General features: G+C 40.2%; 2 protein-coding genes across 6 annotated transcripts in view; one reads left to right on the top strand and one right to left on the bottom strand.

Annotated features, from left to right (window-relative positions):
* The window catches only part of MED12L (mediator complex subunit 12L), a 316,798-nt gene that overhangs the window by 144,061 nt on the left and 151,904 nt on the right, over positions 1-20,833 (bottom strand). The window lies entirely within an intron of this gene.
* P2RY14 (purinergic receptor P2Y14) overlaps positions 5,004-20,833 on the top strand; it is a 51,178-nt gene continuing 35,348 nt past the window's right edge. The window contains exon 1 of one of the 2 annotated variants that reach the window (XM_027583933.1): positions 5,004-5,095. The gene's annotated coding sequence lies outside the window, so the exon portion shown is untranslated. The remainder of the gene's footprint in view (positions 5,096-20,833) is intronic. The other variant, XM_027583932.1, reaches the window with a different exon arrangement.

Genomic DNA, 20,833 nt, shown 5'->3' with positions numbered 1-20,833 from the left:
ACACACACACACACACAGGAATGGTGAAGGGGCAGAGGAAGAGAGAGAATCTCAAGCAGACTCCATGCTGAGTTCAGAGCCTGTCATGGGGCTCGATCCCATGATCCTGAGATCATGACCTCAGCCAAAACCAAAAGTTGGACGCTCAACTGACTGAGCCACCCAAGCATCCCTCATTTCTTTTTTTGATAGTAAATCCTGAAAGCAGGGAACACGACCTCTACCTATTTATTTACTATTATTAATATGATTATTTTACTATTAATTTTATATTGAGTCTGGTATCTAGTGTTGAGTAAAGCTTAGGTGTGTTGCTAAACATAACAAAATATTTCATTTTAAAAATACATGAAGATCTGATCAATAGTTGGTCAGGATAAAATGATTTTGCAAACATTAATAAGACATTTATTTCCAAATGCAAGACAGAAAAATATGTACAAGATAATCTTCACATTAAAAAAAAAAAGATAATCTTCATATTTAAGCATATCCACAAAACGCCCAGCATATACCTCAAAGAAATACAAAATGGTGACAGGGCCAATTTGCAATCCTGCATTGAAATGTATCTGAGTCACCCACAAATATGCCTGTGATTCCATAAGCTCCACACACTGGGACAGCTGAAGCCAGTGTTCAAAACATGGGTGACACAGTGAGGGTTATAAAAAAAAAAGGAAGACTCCACTCCTAAGACTTTTCTGCTAAGAAGTGGGAGTAATGGCAGACAGTATAAAAACAGATTTACTCGTTCATTTGAATCCAGTGGGGGAAAAAAACTGATGAGAGAGTTGATCTAAAATATAAAACTAAAGGCCTCAGGAAAAGTCAAACATCATTGTTTTTGTTGCATAAGTGCCTTTGAATCCTCTTCCTTCCTCCTTGGGTTTCACCTAATCTTTGGCTGCTCTAGTCTTACTCTCTCACTAGGTGTCTGAATTCTCTCGTAATTACCACCACCTTACTGGTACTCTGATCATTAAATTTCTGTTCTCAAGCCACATGTCTGCATGGGTGTCCAAAGCTAGAGCAGCAACTGATGAGGTGCCCTGGCATCTGGAGTGAGCTAAACAGACAAAAAGGGCTGGGAGGTAGGGCATCTGCCCAGAAGATGAAAATTCCTCCAAATGTTATAAAATCAGAAGCTCCAAAACAGGAAGGCAGGGATGCTCACACATGGCCACGTTTCACAATTACCTGAACACATCTGGAAATATAGATTTCCTGGGGCACCTGGGCAGCTCAGTTGGTTAAGCGTCCAACTCTTGGTTTCGGCTCAGATCATGATTTCAGGGTCATTGGACGGAACCCCACATAGTGCTGGGCTCCCCAGTGAGCAGGGGGTCTGCCTGAGATTCTCTCTCCCTCTAAGCACACCTCCCCCAACCCCATTAAAAAAAAAAAAAAAGATTCCTGAGCCAAAAACACAAGGATTCAGATTAGGTTCCTTTGAAGCAGGGTCTTGGAATTTGCATTTTTGAAGCTCCCCAGGTGATGTTGATGGCCAGTCAGGTCTATAAATAAGGATTTCAGAAGAGTCAGAACTGCTCAGAGTTCTTAGGGAAGCAGAGGGCAGAGAGGACCATCCAGAGGCCTAGGGGGAAGAGGTAGCAGCTCCAGGTGTCTCCTTTCAAAGTCTCTCAAGCAGGGAAAGATGAATCACAAGACCTGGCCTAACTGCCCTGTCAGTAAGGTCCTATGGCCAAAAACTCTAAGAAGGCAGATAATCTACCTTGAGGCATGCAGTCTTAAGAACACAAGATGAACAGATAATTCACCAAGTTCTTCTGGGAGACTTACACGTTCATCTTCCGCCAATTCCAAAGCAAATACAGCCTTCACCTCTGCCTCTACCACTTGCCCTGGCCCCTGCCATCCTTACTACATGCACCACTTCATCTGCCCACCATCACTCTCTGTACATTCCTCATCTCACACTAAAATTCTGTGTGCATACCATCGGCAGGTTCTGATGAGAAAATACACTTTTCCTGTGTTCCCAGCATATAATGTCCCAGTGTACCCGACTCTCAGATGCTTCACAGATTAACAAATCCGTACTCAGTATTCATTTGGTTCTAGGAAACACCTACAGGACTGCAGAAGGAAATCCTAAACTCTGGCTCTAAAGGCCTGCTCCAAAGTCCAGTCCCATCACCCCCTAGCTTGGACAACTTAAGTTTTCGGAGGCTGTATTTTCTCATCTGTGAAAAGGCATAATTATCCCTCAAATGATTCATTTGTGAATTGGCTGTAAAACAGTCTACTACAAAGAAAGTGCTTCCTAGTTGAGAGTGTATATCTGGGTTCTGATCCAATCTTTGGCAATGAGTATACCTTGAGTCCACAGCTTGCCATCTTTGCCCTGCCACCTGCCAATATCATTACGAACAGATGCCCCAGACTGGCTTCCTGCAAGCCAAATACGGTGCATAGTCAGGTTTTGCTTGGGCCCACCAGACATTAGGCTTATATTAATCTGGAAAACTCTTTGATTTAGATAAGGGCATGCAAAATCAGGAGAGACATGAAAGTACAGTCAAGAGCACAGACTCCAAGAGCTACTCTGCCAGCCTCCAAATCCCAGCTCTAAAAAGTCTGGGCCTAACTTAACTCTGTGCCTCAGTTTCCTCTATCTAGAGATAGATATCCTCTATCTATTAAGAAAAAAGGTGGCGGGGGGGAGAGTAGCTCACGGAGTTGTGAGAACTCAGTGACTTTAAACACATCAAGTGTTCAAAACAGTGCACACAATCAACAAATAAGTTTCTGATTACACTGGCTCATCCATTGGACCCTGACAAGCTTTGGCCAAGTGGCAGCTGAGCCCTTGGGTGGGCCATGAGCTCTCTACAATTCCTTAATCCTTGGGAGTCTCAGATAGGATCTGCCTCACTTCTCTAGACTACCAACCATCACATGACCACTCATATAGGGCTATCTCTTTGGCCTTGGACTTAGCAAGACCTGGTACCAGGAGGAAAACAAGCAGCTCCAATTTAACTTAATTTCCTCCCAGTCACACTTAGTAACAGGTATGTAGAGCACTCCACGGTGAATGCAAGAAGCACAGGAGAGCATGGGGACAATTAATGGCTGCTTCTGACACCATGAGAATAAACAGTGCCTCCAGCATAAATCAAGGAAGTCTTGAGAGCTGCAGCTAAGAGACTGTGAATGCCAAATCATCCATTTAATCAGCATGTTTACATCTGAAGGACTCTGTAGTGTGCCCGGTAATAACCAGGCTCTGAAGGCTAGTCCTTACCTACATGTATTTCCCTACCACATCACCCTGCAGCCGAAGCCAACAAGCCTGGAGACTGCGTGCACACAGGTGTTCTGAGCCCCATCGGTCTGGGCAGCAGCAAGGACCACGTGGGCCCTGGGGAGCAAGGAAAAATGGATCCCTCACATAGACCAAAGCCAGAAACCTAAAACCATCCATGGGTCCCTTGGGGCCTCTGCTCGGAGTATTAAGGATCAATAGTGACTATTAAGTTTGTGAGTGAGGCACAAAATAAGAAAATGTGCTTCACGAAGGAAGAGACTTGGGTCTGACAGGGTCACAGCTCCATCTCCAGGATCTAGAACACTGCCCACCACATAGTAGGTACACAGAAAGTATCTACAACAGCACCTGGTTTATCATAAGCACATAAATAAGTACAAACAATTACTGTAACTGCTCATGTATATGTTTTTAAATCAAACCGAACTTCAGGAGTTAAACCATGAGCCCGTAATTTGGCAATGGGACAACCTGAGTGAACACACCTGAAATGTAGGAGCCCTTATATTGGGTCTTCATGCTTTGAGTATCTTGGTGTCCCCTCATTTCTTCCTTATCACACTATAATGGACATGATAACTTTAGGTTTTTGTGTCTATTACCAGTTGTGTATGTGCAGAGCGCGTGGTTTTCTTTCTTTCTTAATCTGGTTCTGAGTCACACACTTTGACACGGCCTTGGTAGCCCAATTCTGATGTTTCCAAATCTAACTGCACACCCTTACTCCCTAGGAGAGATACTGGAACACTCTTCAGGACACGACAAACTATACTATATAACGTCAACTAAATAAAAATAGGAAGCAGCTCCCGCCTCTTGCTTTATTTTTTTTTTAATTTTATTTATTTATTTGAGACAGAGAGAATGAGAGAGAGCACATGAGAGGGGGGAGGGTCAGAGAGAGAAGCAGACTTTCTGCCGAGCAGGGAGCCCAATGCGGGACTCGATCCGGGGACTCCAGGATCATGACCTGAGCCGAAGGCAGTCGCTTAACCAACTGAGCCACCCAGGCGCCCCGGCCTCTTGCTTTTAAAACAGTAACATAAGCAGCATAAACTAAGCAAACGGTGAACAAATGATGAGTTTAACGGAAGTACTACTCACAATCTATTTGTCAGTAATACTCAAATATGGAAAAGTTAATGTGGAAAAAAAGGGACAATAGCAGCACCTCTTATCTAACAGATGTGGCCGCTGATGTCAAAATGCTTATTTACTCAAATGCTAGTTCTGCACTTCCAGGCAGCCCCAATTCCCACCCAATTTGTGAACAGTGCATTACCCTGGGCGGCCACTGACTGTTTCCTCCTGGAAGGGGCTTTCAGACAGAACCACGTTTTGCCTGCCTCACTTACCCCCTGTCCATTCTCCACCTTGTACCTTCACAAGTTGATGCGGAGTTTACAAGTTTACAAAGAAAACTTCTTTAGATTGTTGCCTGGCTGTTCATTTGCCAAATGATGTGGTGATGTTGAAAAAAGTAGAAAATTTCAAGGCGGAGGGGTAGGGGGGAAGCCAAGCTTTTTTTGGACCACTGAAGGAAAAGAAGTAGCTAGCACAGAGGCCAGCCTGAAACCCAGAGAGATCCAAACATCGTTTCCATTTCCCAGCCTTGAGTAAGCTCTGACAGACCAACTGAGCAGTGACAGGAGACCGATTATTCTGTGGTTTCTGTCAAGTTCCTGATTTTCATCTGTTCTTGAAGACGAGCAGGAACTCTTAACAGTCTTAATCTGGAGTGTACACTGAGACATTCTGAAAGGAATGCTGTTTAACTCACAGACGCGGGCCAACAGGCAGGTAAGGAGACAGCTTTACCGTGAGAGCATGTGAGCATGTGTGAATGGTGTAGGAGAACAGAAAGGATCTGTGAGCTGGGCAGCAACAGTGCCTGGCAACACTGGATGATACCCATTCTCAGTAAGTCACTTTTTGTTTGAGAACTATAATTGATTGCTATGGGATTATATTTGCTCACACTCAGTTTGGGATCCAAATCTGAAATTTTATCATTGATGACTACTTAGGATTTCCAATTGTGGCTATAATTCCAATTATATCTGTGAAGAAGAGATATCAAAGAAAATGCCAAAAAGGTGTTTCTCCAGGACAAACATTGCATAAGTTTGTGTGTACCGAAACTGCCTCTAAAAACTATAAAATCAATTATTACAATACTTATAAATTAGTGTGAATGCGTTTGTTTACAGTTGCACGTGTGCTTAGATATACAGTTATTACATATATACATATATGTACAAGCTTTTATCTTTGTTGTTATTGGGATAACTTAACCCTCATAATAACCTAGTAAGATATTTATTTGCCTTGAAAGAGAATTATAAGCTGCAAAAACATCTCTCCTATGCATAGCAAAAATTTTAGTTAATATGCTACTTATTATGGTCTATGACTAATCAGCTAAATTATTTCAAATACTTTAAACATTATGAATTTCAAATTACACACAGGAGAATTAACACAGATCCAAACTGTAAGCATATTCAACCAATCTCATGCAATTCACCTAGTCCAGAAATATATTTTTAAGAAAGTACACCTAATGCTATGGAGAAAATGAATCAAAAAAAAAATCACACTTGGGGGGTGGGCGCACCTGGGTGGCACAGCCGGTTAAGCATCCAATTCTTGATTTTGGCTCTGGTCATGATCTCAGGATCTTAAGATCGAGCCCCGCATCAGGCTCCATGGAGCCTGCTTAAGATTGTCTCTCATCCTCTCCCGCTGCCCCTCCCCACCTCTTAAAAAAAAAAACAAACAAAAACCACACTGGTAAAAAAATAAATTCCCCCCATACACATTGTACTTTACATATTCATCTTGTTAAAACAGACTTGAAACAAAGTTTTCAGCACTAAAGAAAACATATATCACTGATAAGTTAAAAAAATACGTAATGTACTCACCATAAATACCAAATATATTTTTATGAATTTTGAGCAAATTTTATTACTTCAATAAAATCTATTATAAATACACATATAATAGTATGCACACACATACACAACTGGTAATAGACACAAAACTCAAAAGTTATCATGTCCATTATTATAGTGTGGTAAGGAAGAAATGAGGGGACACCAAGATACTCAAAGCATGAAGACCCAATAAGGGGAAGTAGACAAGGTATGGAGAAAGAATTACTATTTGCTGAAATGTTATACTGCCCCTTTCCCACTTAAGGAAGCAGGTAGAGAGGATGTAACTATCCTGACCAACGCCACCCAGCTGATCTCACCATGAGCCTGAGCCCTCTGAGCAGATGGAAGGCACTTGAACTCTATTCATGGCAGGTCCTGAGGCCACAGAGTTTCAATCAATCCAATCTTACCACTGCCACACCTGCTCCCTCCCCTTCACCCTCCCCCACCAAATCATCCATCAGCAGGTCCTAAAAGCCTCTTCAACTACTTTCATCCTCAATCATATATTTGTAGAATAGTATTTATAATTCTCTGGCTATAAGAATGTTCCATCCAGTATCAGGCACATATATTAGGGGGCAAGTTATACTTGAAACATAAATTACAATTATGCCTGACATCTTTAAACAGAATACAACTTGCGGGGAAGAGGCAGCTATAGAAAAAAAGTTTCTCAAAGTCGGGAGAATTGGGGGGAGGGAGAAGGGGACCACTTTAAAATAGCTAATGGGTACACTAGACAGCAAGGTACTAAGTAACTACCCTCTACGAGGTCAGGCCACCAAGCTCCCTGAGTCCCATTCCCTGACGTAAAATTCCCAGCTGATGCTGCTTATCTGGGGGTCCCTACTTTGAGAGGCACCGATCTATAGCTGAACCCCACATTCATATTTGCCTTACTAATAACACTGTCTACAGTCTAAGCCATTTAATAATAGGACAAAATAATGAATAAATGCTTAACAAGCAAAACCACCATATTATTGCCACAAAGTTATGCATGCCATTATTCTTGACCAGAAAAATTTAAAAAGGAAGGGAGGGAAGGAAAAAACAGGGTCAAGGTATTTCCCATTAGATCAAAGATGCTTCTGGAGTCAACTGCTGGACAAAGGAATACTGTTGCCTCTAAAGTGAATTTGAGTGTCGAGGTTTCCTAAGCCTCTGTCTCTATGATAAGAATCCAGAAGTCACCTTTATTTCATTTGGTTTCAGCATTGCCTTGAAAGTTAGGTTGGTATCAAGTGAGCTGTCTCAACTTCCCAGCATGAACACTCTCTGGAGTACCAAGAACACATCAGTCCAGAGATAAGAGGTTGAAGCCAACACAAGCTTATTCTGCCATCCTCCTTATGGGTACCCTCACTTGCAGAAGGCTTCGAATAGAGGACTATTGGACAATAAGAATTTCTTTCAAATGAAAATTATATCATCAGCATAAGAGTGCCAAGCCTTTTTAGGCAGAGCAGTGGTTCATAAAGTGTAGTCCCCAGACAAGATGCACTAACATCACCAGTGAACTTGTTAGACCCGCAAATTTTTGACCCCAGAACTACTGAATTATGAAACTTTGGGAGTGGAGGTTGGCAATCTGTGTTTTAACAAACCCTCTAGGTGATTTGCTGCACATTCAACTTTGAATTCCACTGGGTAAAATGACCATACATCCTGGGACAGGGTTGGGCATAATTTTAAATATTACCACACCCCTACTTCCTATTTCAGAAGGGTCCTGGTTTGGACATTAAATTATATGGTCAGCCTTACATTTCAGATTAAATACTACAAAGGGGAATCATTGGTCGGGCTCTATTTACTACTTGGGATTTCAAATTAGCTTCAAATCTGCTGCTACATTCTAGTACTAAACCCACAGCGTCCCTGAATGCTGAAAAATGCATTGCCTCATAAAAGTCAAGGGGACAAAGCTAGAGAAACCAATTTCAGTAGAGGTATCCTACCTTTACAAAAAAATTACCCACTAACACGATATAAAATGTGAAGCTTCCTGAGTAGTGTATGGGATCAAGTCTCCTCCATCGTATCTTTAAAATCCTTTTAACTAAATATTCTGGCTCCTCTCCAGGGAGTTTTCTTCTCCCAACTAGCATGCTCAAAAAGTACAAGCCTACTAGGTAATTTACTAGCCTTATTTTTATAGTAATAACTTAGCTATATTAATTCCCAGAAAAACCAAGTTTACCACCAAGCTTCCCACTCCACTGTTCTTTTAAAGGCAAAGTAAAATGTTGGTCATATGCTTTTGGATCTGATCACTTTTTGATTCCTTTGAAATCCTTTGTCTTCACACAGCCTAAATTAAATTGCTCTTTTTTTATTCAACTCTGAAGTCTTCCATCTGTTGTTTCTGAAAAGCATCAAAGGCCTCAGACACCATGTTCTGACCCTTCATCTCTCAGATGAGAAAATAATCATACAGGGGTGGTGGCTTCTACTCAATTACATAACATCTGTTGTTAAAGTCAAGATCTCAAAGAGAAAAATATCAGCTATTTGGCTGCTCAGGCTTGACCCAAAGGAGATTGTGTACTTTGGTGTGGTCACTTGGACAAAGAATCTGATTCTCAATTTTCCAGGATGACACACACTTATTTTTATCATGTCACTGGACTATAGTGACAATTCACACCAAGCGGACTCACAACATGTCAAGGTTTCTCTTATTGTGGGAGAGATACCTGGCCAGAAAGCAGGACTCAACCACTGCTTACAGGATCTTCCCAGTGAGTTCAGCCCTAAGGTCAATGGTTGGTAGGTAAGTTCACCAAAGGCTTCATCTAAGGAATGTTTCCATCCTGCTGCAGAGGGTAAATGAAATCTTCTCACTCTAGACAAATTTCAGTCATTCATTCATTCAGTAAACAATGATTCCAAACCATGTGCCCCCCATGATACTAGCTGCTAGGGGTAACTCTGCAGGCAGCAGACTCCCTGACCTCCTGAGGCTTACATTCTAATAGGCACAAGGACAAGCCTTGACACCTTCAATTCTGTCTCTGAAGAAATGATACTTATTCAGTTAGGACAACAATCTTTGCGCATACTTTAATGTAATAAACATATTTTGATTTTCTTTATAGAGATTTGAAAGGGACCTAATCTCATCAGAAGCCAAACAACATTTATGAACTTGATCTGAATCCCTGACCTAACCTTGTTTCTAGAAGCTGATAGCCCTACGTGTACTGATGAAAAAACAAGATATGGAAAACAATACAAAATTCCGTTAAATATCCTAGGAGTCGGCCGTAACATTTAATATTCTCTTTTTCCTGGCCCTGAAACTGCCTACCCGTGTTTCTGCACAAGGATCTCACTGCCTCTTTCCGACTCCAAATATCTCTGCACACACCATTTTTATAGAAGTGAAAAAAGGAAGAGAAAGGAATATGTTCTGAGATGAAAAGAAAACCTAAAATGTAAGATTAGCTGTCTTGTTATCACTGAATCTATGAAGAGTCTGAACACAGTAGCAGGCCCTTTTACCATGCCACTGAGACAGGTAGTTGGTTAACAACAACAAAAAAGGGGAAGAATCATTTTCAGAAAAGGAGATTTCCCCTTAAATACCTCATTTTAACTTAAAATACTTAATGTACACTTACTGCCTGATCTTTTGGGGTTGTGGCAAGACTTTTTTTTTTTCTGAGTATGGGTCTAATTTTCCTTCATAAACCATAACATTAGCAAACTGCCAGTCATATCCAGTTTCTTAGTTTATTTCAAGTAGTATGAGAATTTTTAAATACTTGAGAAGCCATGTGAAAAAAAAAAACACAAAATAAAAAACCCAGACCTAGATAATTTCTTTTTTTACGTGTCTTTTCAGATTTTGTTCTGCAAATATTTCATTTTACACAGCTAGAGCCACATACGTATGTATTTTTCTTTTTTTTAATGTTCCATCATATAACACAAACACAAAATTCTTGCATAACACTAAGAATTCTGCAAAGTTATTATCCTTAACAGCTCCCTAATATCCTTGTTCCAAACAGGCCTATTATTTACCTAAATAATCCACTAATTCGGTGTTTCCACTGTTTTGCTATGATAAATAATGTTCTGATGAATTCAAACCTTGCTCCACACTTTGGGTTTTTGTTTTTAGTAGTATCTTCCTAAACTAGAATCACAGGGTCAACAGCAGTAAATAAGGGTCTCAATTCACCTTACTGAACTGCCTTCCATAAAAACTGCACATGGGGCTAATGGTTACACATCCAACTCTTGATTTCAGTTCAGGTCAGGATCTCAGGGTCATGGGATCAGGCCCTCTGTCAGGCTCCACGCTTGGCGGGGAGTCTGCTTCTCTCTCTCTCTCTCTCTCTCTCTCAAATAAATAATTTTTTTTTTAACTGCACAATTTACAGTTTCACTAGTTGAGAGTGATGGTCTCACTGCATCTTTATCAGCACTGAGGTTTTTGCGTTTCATGGTTGGTATTAGGTCTTTGCTAGTTTGATTGGTTTACACACATGGCATATTGTTGGGGTTTTAATATATCTCCGAGGAAAGGTAAAGTCAAATATGACTACAGTTCATCATGTCCTTATTTCTATGAATTTCTTGTTCAGTGCATATGGATGGAGAGATGGGAGGTATGCAGAGATCAGCGATGATGCTTTCTCATGGTCTCATTTATCCAGCTGATATACTTGCAGACTCGGGTACAGATACCTGGGTCATTGGATTGGTCATAAGGGAAAGTTCCCTAAAATGCCAGGCCTTGCAAAGGTACCTTTGCACAGGTCCCCGAGTCACCTTTGCAGGCAATGGTCTTGGAGTTGGGGATGCCAGAATACAGCATGGACTTTCCCAGCAGGTCCTTGTAAACCCTCTTACAGGGCTCCTGGGAGGAGATAAGCCTGATACCCATGCACATGAGCTACGATGAAAAGGTCTCTCTGGAGGGTCTGTTGTGATCTCAACTCCAGACTCAGTTGGGAGCCAAGCAATAGACCTACATTCTTAAGCCTTCAAAAGACTGGAGTCTGTCTTAACCTAGCAAGGAAATAACACAGTGAAGTTTGTCAACAAACGTTCGGTGGATGGATGGCAGTAAGGAGGATCATAACAAACTAAGTATACCATGGAAACAACATTCTGCCTTACTAGTTTTTATCTAAAGCCACTCCTACCCTGCCTAAGAAAAGGTGCACGCCGTGCTTTCACTAAGGGAGACAGCCAGTCTTCAAAACTACAAAGCCAAGGAATATAGCATAATAATAAATAGCAATGAGCAGCATTCTGGAATCAAACTATATGGTTTCAAAACTTAACTCCACACCACTTACTCTGGTAACAACTTGATAAAGTTATTCAATGCCTCTGTGACTCATTTCCCTCATGGATCATGGAAATTAATTTTCATAAAGTACCCAAACAAGGACTATCATGACATCAGAGTACAATCAATGTTTACTGATGTCATCACCATCATCATCTTATTTCTCAGTAACATAGTACACTGGTTTGATGACTACAAGAAAGTGGAAGTCAAAGGGACATATTCGAACTCTAGCTTGCCACATAACCTCTGCTTGCTCAGTTTTACTTTTCTGTGAAAAACAGTTAAAATACCTAAGAAGAACTATTGTAGTTAATACCTGATATATAGTTGACAATCAAAAACTACAGCCACTCATATATATAAAAACCTACAACATACACAAATGTAGCAAATCTGCATTCTAGCCGATGTCCTCTCTTACACATCTATCAAACCTCCATCCAAAGAACCTTAACCAGCATTTGATTGTCGACTCAACATTTCACTTGGGGCAGTGGAAGAAAAGCTACCTTCCCTCAGGAAATAATTCCAGAGAAGATACCCACTTCACATGTAGACTATAATCTGGGAAAAATGATGTGCTACACTGTGGAGTTAAAATAGGAGCTCAGAAAAAGGAAAGAGCACTGTACTGAAGCAGCCAGCGGACTGGAGAAACAAAATTAGGTCGAGTCTTGAAAAAGGAAAATGACACCAATAGAGGGGTGGGAAAGGATATACTGAGTAGGGAAACAACTTCAATTAATATGTTTACTGACCCCTAAATATGTCTTCCTTTATTCTTGTCTTGATCCCCTGACCAGAGATCTTGATCCTATTTGTAATTATTTTCTCTCCAATGACCAATCTCTACCTTTGTCAATTTCCATCTTCAAAACACAACATAAACCATCTCTTGCCCACAAAGCCTTTCCTGTTTGACCTTTTTCTGAGAGCTCCTGGGGTGCATACTCCCTGCCATCTTTCCAATACTCTACACCATTTACACATAGTTTACAGTATGCGTTCAACAGCCTTACCGCTCTAAGTGCAAGTTTTACACCTTCAACTTTTCCCCCCACTTAATTTAGGTTGAAGTGTAAACTACATAGGATAAAATAGAAAGCAGATTTGAAACATAAATTCAATGAGTTTTGACACTAAGTAAACACCACCCCAATTATTATATTTCCATCGCAAAAGTTCCCTTTTTTTTCCTTTCCACTCACAGGTGTCCACTTTCCCCATTTCTTTCACTAGAACATAGTTTTTACCTGTAGTAGAATTGTATTTAAATAGAATCACACATTACATACCCCTTTTTGTGTCTGACTTCTTTTGCTCAATTTCACATTTTGAGATTACTGAGATCATACTGTTGGCATATTATCATTCCTCTTGATCACTAAGTGGTATTGTAGAAGTATACCACAATTTCCTTACTCATTTTAATCTTTTGATGAACATTTGGGTCATTCCGAATTTTTGCCCGTTATAAATAGAGTTGCTATGAACATTCTAGTAAAAGTCTTTTTAGGGACATATGCTTTCATTTCTCTTGACTAAACAGCTAAGGAATTAAATTACTACCTCATTAGCTGTACGCTAACTTGATTACAAGTTACCAAACTGCTTTCCAAAGCAGATTTTCTATTTTCCCCTCCAACTAAAAATTATGGAAGTACTAATTGTTCCATTTCCTTGTAAATGGTTAGTATTGTCAGTTTTCTTGGTATCTGTGTTTTTGTTGTTGTTGTGGGAGTTCTGGGTTTTTTTTTTTTTTTTTTGCCATTCTAATTGATGTGAAGTAGTATCTCATCATTTTCAATTTGCATTTCCCTGATGACTCGCAATGCTGAACATCTTTTCACGTGTTGCCTGGTCAAATATCTTCTTTTGTGAATTGTTTCTTCAAGACTTTTGGCCATTTTTTTAAGTTATGAAAATTCTTTAAATAGTCTGAGTCCTTTAACAGAAGTATGTATTGTGAATTTTTCCTCCCAATCTGTGGCTTACCTTTCATTTTCTTAATGGTATCTAATGAAAAATGGAAGTTTTAAATTTTGATAAGGTACAATTTATTAACCTTCTATTTTATAGTTAGTGTATTTTGTATCCTAATAAATCATTGGCTATCCAAGATTGTGAGATGGCATATTGTTTTCCTCTAGAAGCTGTAGGGTTTCAGTTTTACATTTAGATATATAATCCATCTTGAATTACTTCTTTGAGTCCTTATTTCATCTGGTAATAGATCTCTGCAAAGAGGAAGTGATCTAAAAACATTGCTGACTCATTTATAAATACCCCCAGAGGTTAAGAGAAATGTATTTTGAAAGTTTTTGAAAGCTGAAACTGTTATAAAGGCCTATGCTTAGCCTCAGGGACATCCTGGATAGAAAACCTACTAATAGGAATTGTGACCCAATAGAGCAACATAGAATATCCATTTGAAAGTGATGGTCTGGCCCTGCCTTATGATAAGCTTTTGACTAGGGCAGGGATAATCCAAAATTTCCATTTCTTTATGAATAGCAGTTTAACCCAGCACAGAAAACAGAGAACAGTTTGCTTACGGTATTTTCTCCCTCTTTGAATATACATTAGAACAATTACCATGTCATTACTATAGACTGAATTCTCTTTAATGAATCAGGCTCCATAAAACCAGTCAAGTGATTCCCAGCAGCTCTGTCAAAAACTGACTTTAAAAGGCGTAATAAATGTCAAAAATATTACTCTCAGGGGACATATTTTCTATAGCCTAAAACATACACATTATTTTGTAAAGTTCAGATGACTTTTAAAAACATTTTACTATTTCTTCTAGAAAACATGTCAACTCAAAACATAAAGGAATTATTTCTGCTCTTCAGATAAAGACTATTACCTAATGCAACTTAAAATAAAGCACTTCAAGCTATTGCCTTGAGACTTTACTAAGAAAACAAAAGATTAAGAAGAGTTCTTTTCCATTTATCAGGGCTTGGAGAAATTAACAAATTAACTAGGATCACAGAGCATTTTGTAAGTACTTAGCATTGCAGTCAAGAAAACAATCTACATGCAAAGAAATGAAAAGACTACTCTGAAGAGCTATATTATGGCAGCTGCTTCCTTGGTAATATGAGCGCAAACATGCTCACTGTTTAGCAAGTCTCATTTTTTTATCACCTGCCTTAGCGCTGAAGTTTCCACACTACAACTGAGGAACTGCCACAGGAAAACTCGGTGCATCTACACAAGAGCCGAGGCACTCATTTATAGGTTGCACATCCTCTTATTTTTAATGACTGCCCAAGCTTGGCAAGCTAACATTGCTTAGAAAACTATCAACAATAGTTGCTTAGAATTTAGGGTGAAACAGAAAAAAAGAAACCACGTAAACCTGGTTATTGTTTCTTTTTGAACAGAAAAGGAGTTTTCATGTCTAGCTACTTGCATGTGGTGAAGTTATGCATTTAAATTCTTTCTCATCAAGTATTTCAATTATCGCCTTTCCCTTAATAGCACTCCATTACTTTTGTGCCTTCCTAAATGTAGAATTCATTCCACAGCCGAAGGTCAGAAAGAATAAAAGCAGCAAAAACAAACAAACACCCTCCCAGTAAGGAATAGTGTCTTAAGCCATATATTCCATGAAGTGTTTAGTTAATGGTTCCAATAACAGTCAAAATAAACTTTTCATTTAAAGAATGTAAGGAACTCTAACATTCAGGGAGACCACACTCTAGAATGAGTTGCCCAGACCATATTTAATTAGAAAAGTTCTCTAGTACTTTACAGCACTGATATAATTCACTTATGCTGGCTATGAAGTAAATCTTAATTTTCCCTAAAATCCATTTTAAATCACATTGAGAGCACCACATGAGAGACTGCACTGCCTTTGAGCCAGGAGGGAATTTATAGAAGTTAGAGAACCCTGAGGCACTTGAGGACTGAGCACACCACTTCCCCCCTCGGAGGAGACAGCTTTTCGTTCAGATTGTCTATAGAATTTTCTTCCTTCTCACTCTTGACTTTCTTCTTAACAAGCAGCCAGTTCTCCCTGCATACATGCTTCATGTTTCCCCTGTGCTAAGCCACCAAGTCCCAAAGCTTTTCTCCCAGGGCTGGCGTTCCTTTACACTGATTTGTTTGGATCACTTACTCATGCACTCCTTCATTTACTTAACATCTTCAAAGTGCTAGAACCTAAGAAAATATGCAAAGAAAATAACATGCTGCACCCTCCCCCACCCCCATCTCATACAGCTAAGCTAATGTGAAAGTCAAAAAATATAACGACCCAGAAAAGGATTCTATTATTATACAACTGTATTTGTGCAAATATGATTTTAATAATGTCTAAAATCTAGGCAAACCATGTTTAATGTTAAGTTCATTCACTCAACAACAAACTGCTTTCCATTTGGGCTGGTAATGTGAATATGAGCCTAAAAGTTACTTCTGTTTGTGATTCTGGACACAATCACAAATTTGTTTGCATTTTAACTTTGGTAAGTTCCTGTTCTCATTTTAACAGAGGACTTTGTGTGCCTCAAAAATTGAGACCGTGAAGAGAAGTCTAATTATGTAACAGAAACCAGATGAGGCACTACCAAACTCCCTGTTCCAGGAGCTGCCATTAGCCTTCAGTTTCCACAGCTGTGTTGTACCACAAACAGAAGCACTGAGGAGAAAGAAGGAACTGTAAGAGGGAAAAGTAAGACGGCATCAAAGCCAAAGGCACCTGTGTACACTGCCACGTAGAACCTATGCCGGGGGCTCTGGAACTCCAGCAATGAAGTTCAAGGCACAGGCCATCAAATGTCCCCTTGGGCCAGAACTAGTCAGACTCATCCAGGACAGATGCTCTTGCCTTTGCCTGCCCCCTCTCAATTTTCCAAGACACGAGGCCCTGTTCCAACCCCTCCCCTAATTCCCTGTCAGAAGCCCCTCCCAATCAGAGTTGTTATGACTGTTATTTGTCAGGAGGAACCTCTAGTCAAACAAAATCTTAGAGGGAACACTAATGCATCAGACACAGAAGCAGAAATGGTCTTAATGAGGCTGAGGGGAGACTATTCCATCAGCCTCTCTAAAACACTCCCCCTGGAGAGCCCTGGAGCCCCGCCCAGAAGACAGCCAGGAAGAAGTCTGAAACCGTTGCCCACAACCCTCCTCATATAAAGTGATGTTCTTATGATGAGCCAGCTGTACACATCCTACTTTCCTTGGGAGGGGGATCCCTGGACATACGGTACGACTGCCATCACGGATGTGGAGGCAGATTAGGATCATAGAAGGGAATAATCTGCAAGTGGGCATCTGAGATGACAATGAAGACTCAAAAGTGCTTTCATGATAGAAGATAGAAATACAAAAATGCAATTTAAAAATAGAAAATAGTGATGCTCAAAGGCAAGAAATCAATCCATGGTACTTTTGGCTTTTTGAAAATTTCTCAGAAACTACATGTCAGTGCTCTGAAAAATAAGCCGAAAGACTTACGATAAGCCTACAAGATGGGCTGACATGTTGGAGGAGGAACGGCAATAGCAAGAAGACCAATGCAGCTGCAACAGGGGGAGGCAGGGAACCCAGGACGTATAGTCAAGGAAGAGGTGCAGGCAGGTGTCAGCCAGATAATAGAGGCCCATTCAGGCCACGATCAAAGCCTGGATTTTACTGTGTGATAGGAAGTACTCTTTCACCCCACTTCCTTGGGTGGTTTGAGCAAAGGAGCACCAAGACACAACTTGTGTTTTCAGAGGTCCCTCTTGCACTTGGCTGAAGAGGCCATGGGGGTGGTACGGGGAGAGGGGTGTGTAGGCAGAAGGCCATGTAAGAGACTCCTGCTTCCCAGCACTGATTATGAATGGAGAGAAGTTTTTAAACATATAAATTAAATGGCAATTTGAGCAGGAACAATTTCAGGGAAAAGGCATTCCACTGAATATAAATGAGAAAACTCTCCATACTGGGTTATGAGCACTTTATACAATTACATACCAACTAATGAGTTTAGGTTTGAATTTCTGAGACACCAGCCATAAGAAGTTTTCAGTAAGAGCGCTTAGAAGGCTTCCTCTTTCTTCTCTGCTAAAACACATCCCCTCCTACCCTCATGAAGAGTTCAGTTCTTTAAAACGTGGGACAGCGTGCTCAATAATTATTTAATTTTACACCAAGTGAGCCCAAACCCTCCCTGATACCCCACCAAACAAATGTTAGCAAAATAACAGAAACAATTATAGCAGTGGAAGTAAAAACCAACCTCAAAACACAACCTTCAAAGTTCTGAGGGGAAAGAAGGAGGGAGTGAGGAAATTAGCTATGAGGTGTTTATAATCACAAGGAAAATATGAAATAATACAAACATACATCACTCGGGAAATGGTTACTATATGATTCTTTCCATCAATAGGGTGGTGTGCAATTCAAAAGAAAAGGTAGAGCTTTAAAGACTGACATGGAGAAGTCACCTAGATATACTGGAGTGGGTAGGGGTTGGGAGCACTGGTAAGAGATCTCAACTTCTGTCCCTAGTTACCTGCCTTTATAGTATCTAATAATTACTAACATTTATTGAGTGCTTTCCACATGTTAGTCACTGCACTAATGCTTTGAGAGTGTTATACCTCACTGAATTCTCACAATAATCCTATGGGATACAGTGATTTATTCTCATTTAATAAATGAGTTAAAGTATTTTAGCCGGGTCAGCTGGTAAGTGGGGGAGGCCAGATTTGAATGCAGGAATTTCTACTCCATAGTTCACAATTTTAGCCTCTATATTATTTCTCTCTTAGAAATGAGTCCTTATTCACTGGGTGTATTAAATCAATTCACTCTTGGATTTTCTCTTTCAAATGACATTAAAAAAAATTTCCACTTAGTGTTCTGGGAAATAATTTTACAGAAAATCAAATAAATGATGAAACATGCAAAGTTCATGACATTTTGAAAAGTCAATATGACCCAAACTGGTGTTAAACTCAAGATCAAAGTACAAGGCAACTTTACAAACAAGTATTATTTAAAGGCTCAGTGACTGGTAATGATTCTGTTGGCCCTCACTATAGCAAATTGTGAAGGCCACCTCATACATTTCCTTCAGGTTCAAGCTGTTTGTGAATGTTCACAGAGAATGTAATATTTACTTAAAAAAAAAGATTATTTGAGAGAGAGCACTGGGGGAGGGTGGCGCGAGAGGTGCTGAGGGAAAGAAACTCAAGCAGACTCCCCACTGAGCGCAGAGCCCAAAGCAAGGATTGATCTGACCACCCTGAGATCATGACCTGAGCCAAAATCAAGAGTTGGACACTCAACCAACCGAGCCACCCAAGCGCCCCAAGAGAATGTCCTGTTTAATATTAAACAGATGCCCATCATTTCAAGGCACATTGGGAAGGTTCCAATCAGCAGGCATTCCTTCAGCAGCTCCACACGTTGATGACAACAGAATGGGAGGGATTTCCAGGTGAAGCTGATGATTAGCCAGCCAGATCACTAAAAGGTGACAGGGTTGTCCTAAAAGCCTAGGACCTGTACACACTCCAGAGTTACTGATTCATCTCTGTGCCCACTTGACCTGGCAAAAATGCCCAACTCCTCATCCCCTCAACTCAACCGATTAATGCATGGGTCTCCTCTCCACCACCACTACCACCACTACTCAGTAATAATCACAGCAGTGTTTTCTGATCATCCCAGAGGACCGGTAGAAGGGACATGTTTCAGAACAAAAACTAGGGCATCCTCCTGCTGCAACTTAAATCCTTACCGGCTGTGTGACCTTGGGCACAATACTTAACCACTCCGTCCTTGTTTTATTAGGGTACATTAACAGAACTTACTTCATACACTAGTTACCAGATTTTAATGAGTTAATATAAATAAGGAATATAGAAGAATATCTGGTATGTTATAAAAACTCAGTGAATGTTATTATTAGTATTGCTACTATTATCATCATAGTACATAGCAGGAGACATAAACTCCCTTCTTGTGTTAGAGTCACCAAGTGACCCTTCTTTTCCTCTTATTTTACCATTTACAACAAAATAACTGGTTACCCAAGGATAAATTTCTCAATGATCTTTTTTTCACTTTTCTACATTTTCTAATTTGCCTCTGCATGCCTTAATAATTTTTTAATTAAGTTGTTTAAAGCAAACAACTTGAAGAATTAGTCTTCACTAAATTCCCTTCCTACCCTTCTGACTGGGTGCAGGGGGACTATCAGAACTTCTACTACATCAAGTCTCTCGCTGAGCAAGCAGGTGTCAGGACTGCCCTGCAGGTACCATGGTGGCATTCACCAAAGAGCCCAGGACTGATGTCTGGAAACTTCAGGGTATGACATTTCCATGAAGAAAACTAAAGGCAAACCATAGACCAAGTTTACACATGCCACTGCAGACAAATTATCATCAAATTCTCAAAACAAAACAATCACTGCTGTAGGACTTAGAAACTAATAATTCTAGTAGGATATATTCTGAAAATTAAAATACTTAGTTTATATCAGAGTACTTAATCAAGGATATCCCAATCTCCCACTATTGTACAAAATGGGTTTGTACATTTGGGCTTTCAACAAATTATGAAAGGTCTTCACAACCTCAAGCTGCTACAAATTGTTGGTTTACTAGTGATTCTCAAACTTTACCATGCCTGCTAACACATATATCCCTGGGCTTTAAGGGGTGGGAGTCTGGGGTCATTCCTGAGAATTTCCATTTCTAGTAAGTTCCCAGACAATGCTGATGCTGCTGGTCAGGGTCCAGGAATCACACCTTAAGAGCCAGTAATTTAAGGAATTATGTAGGCATTTGGGCTTTATCCTAAGGGTAAGCAACCAACCTCCCTAACGGAAGTTATATAAGAAAACTAATGGCCATTTCTCCATTATAACCCAGTGAGTTGCCTAACAAGTAGTGGCCAGTTTGGCTTCCTCATCACCAACCCTCCCACCTCACATCTGTAGGTAAGCTATGCTTGACTATCATTTTAATTCAATTTGGCAAGTATTCATCAAATTCCTTATATCCAGTTAGGTAGATTAGAAACTGGTTTTGATATTCATATAAAATAGTGGCTGCCAATATACTACCATCATTGCTACCACCTCCACTTTTGTGTCTCTTCAACATTTATCCATGCAGGGGCGCCTAGGTGGCTCAGTCGGTTAAGCGGCTGCCTTCAGCTCAGGTCATGATTCCAGGGTCCTGGGATTGAGTCCTGCATCGGGATCCTTGCTCAGCAGGGAACCTGCTTCTCCCTCTGCCTGCCGCTCTCCCTGCTTGTACT

This window comes from Zalophus californianus, chromosome 1 (genome assembly GCF_009762305.2).
Source record: "Zalophus californianus isolate mZalCal1 chromosome 1, mZalCal1.pri.v2, whole genome shotgun sequence".
In the NCBI taxonomy this organism is placed as follows: Eukaryota; Metazoa; Chordata; class Mammalia; order Carnivora; family Otariidae; genus Zalophus; species Zalophus californianus.
The sequence above is the reverse complement of the archived record's forward strand: the minus strand, read 5'-3'. Positions and strand labels throughout refer to the sequence as shown.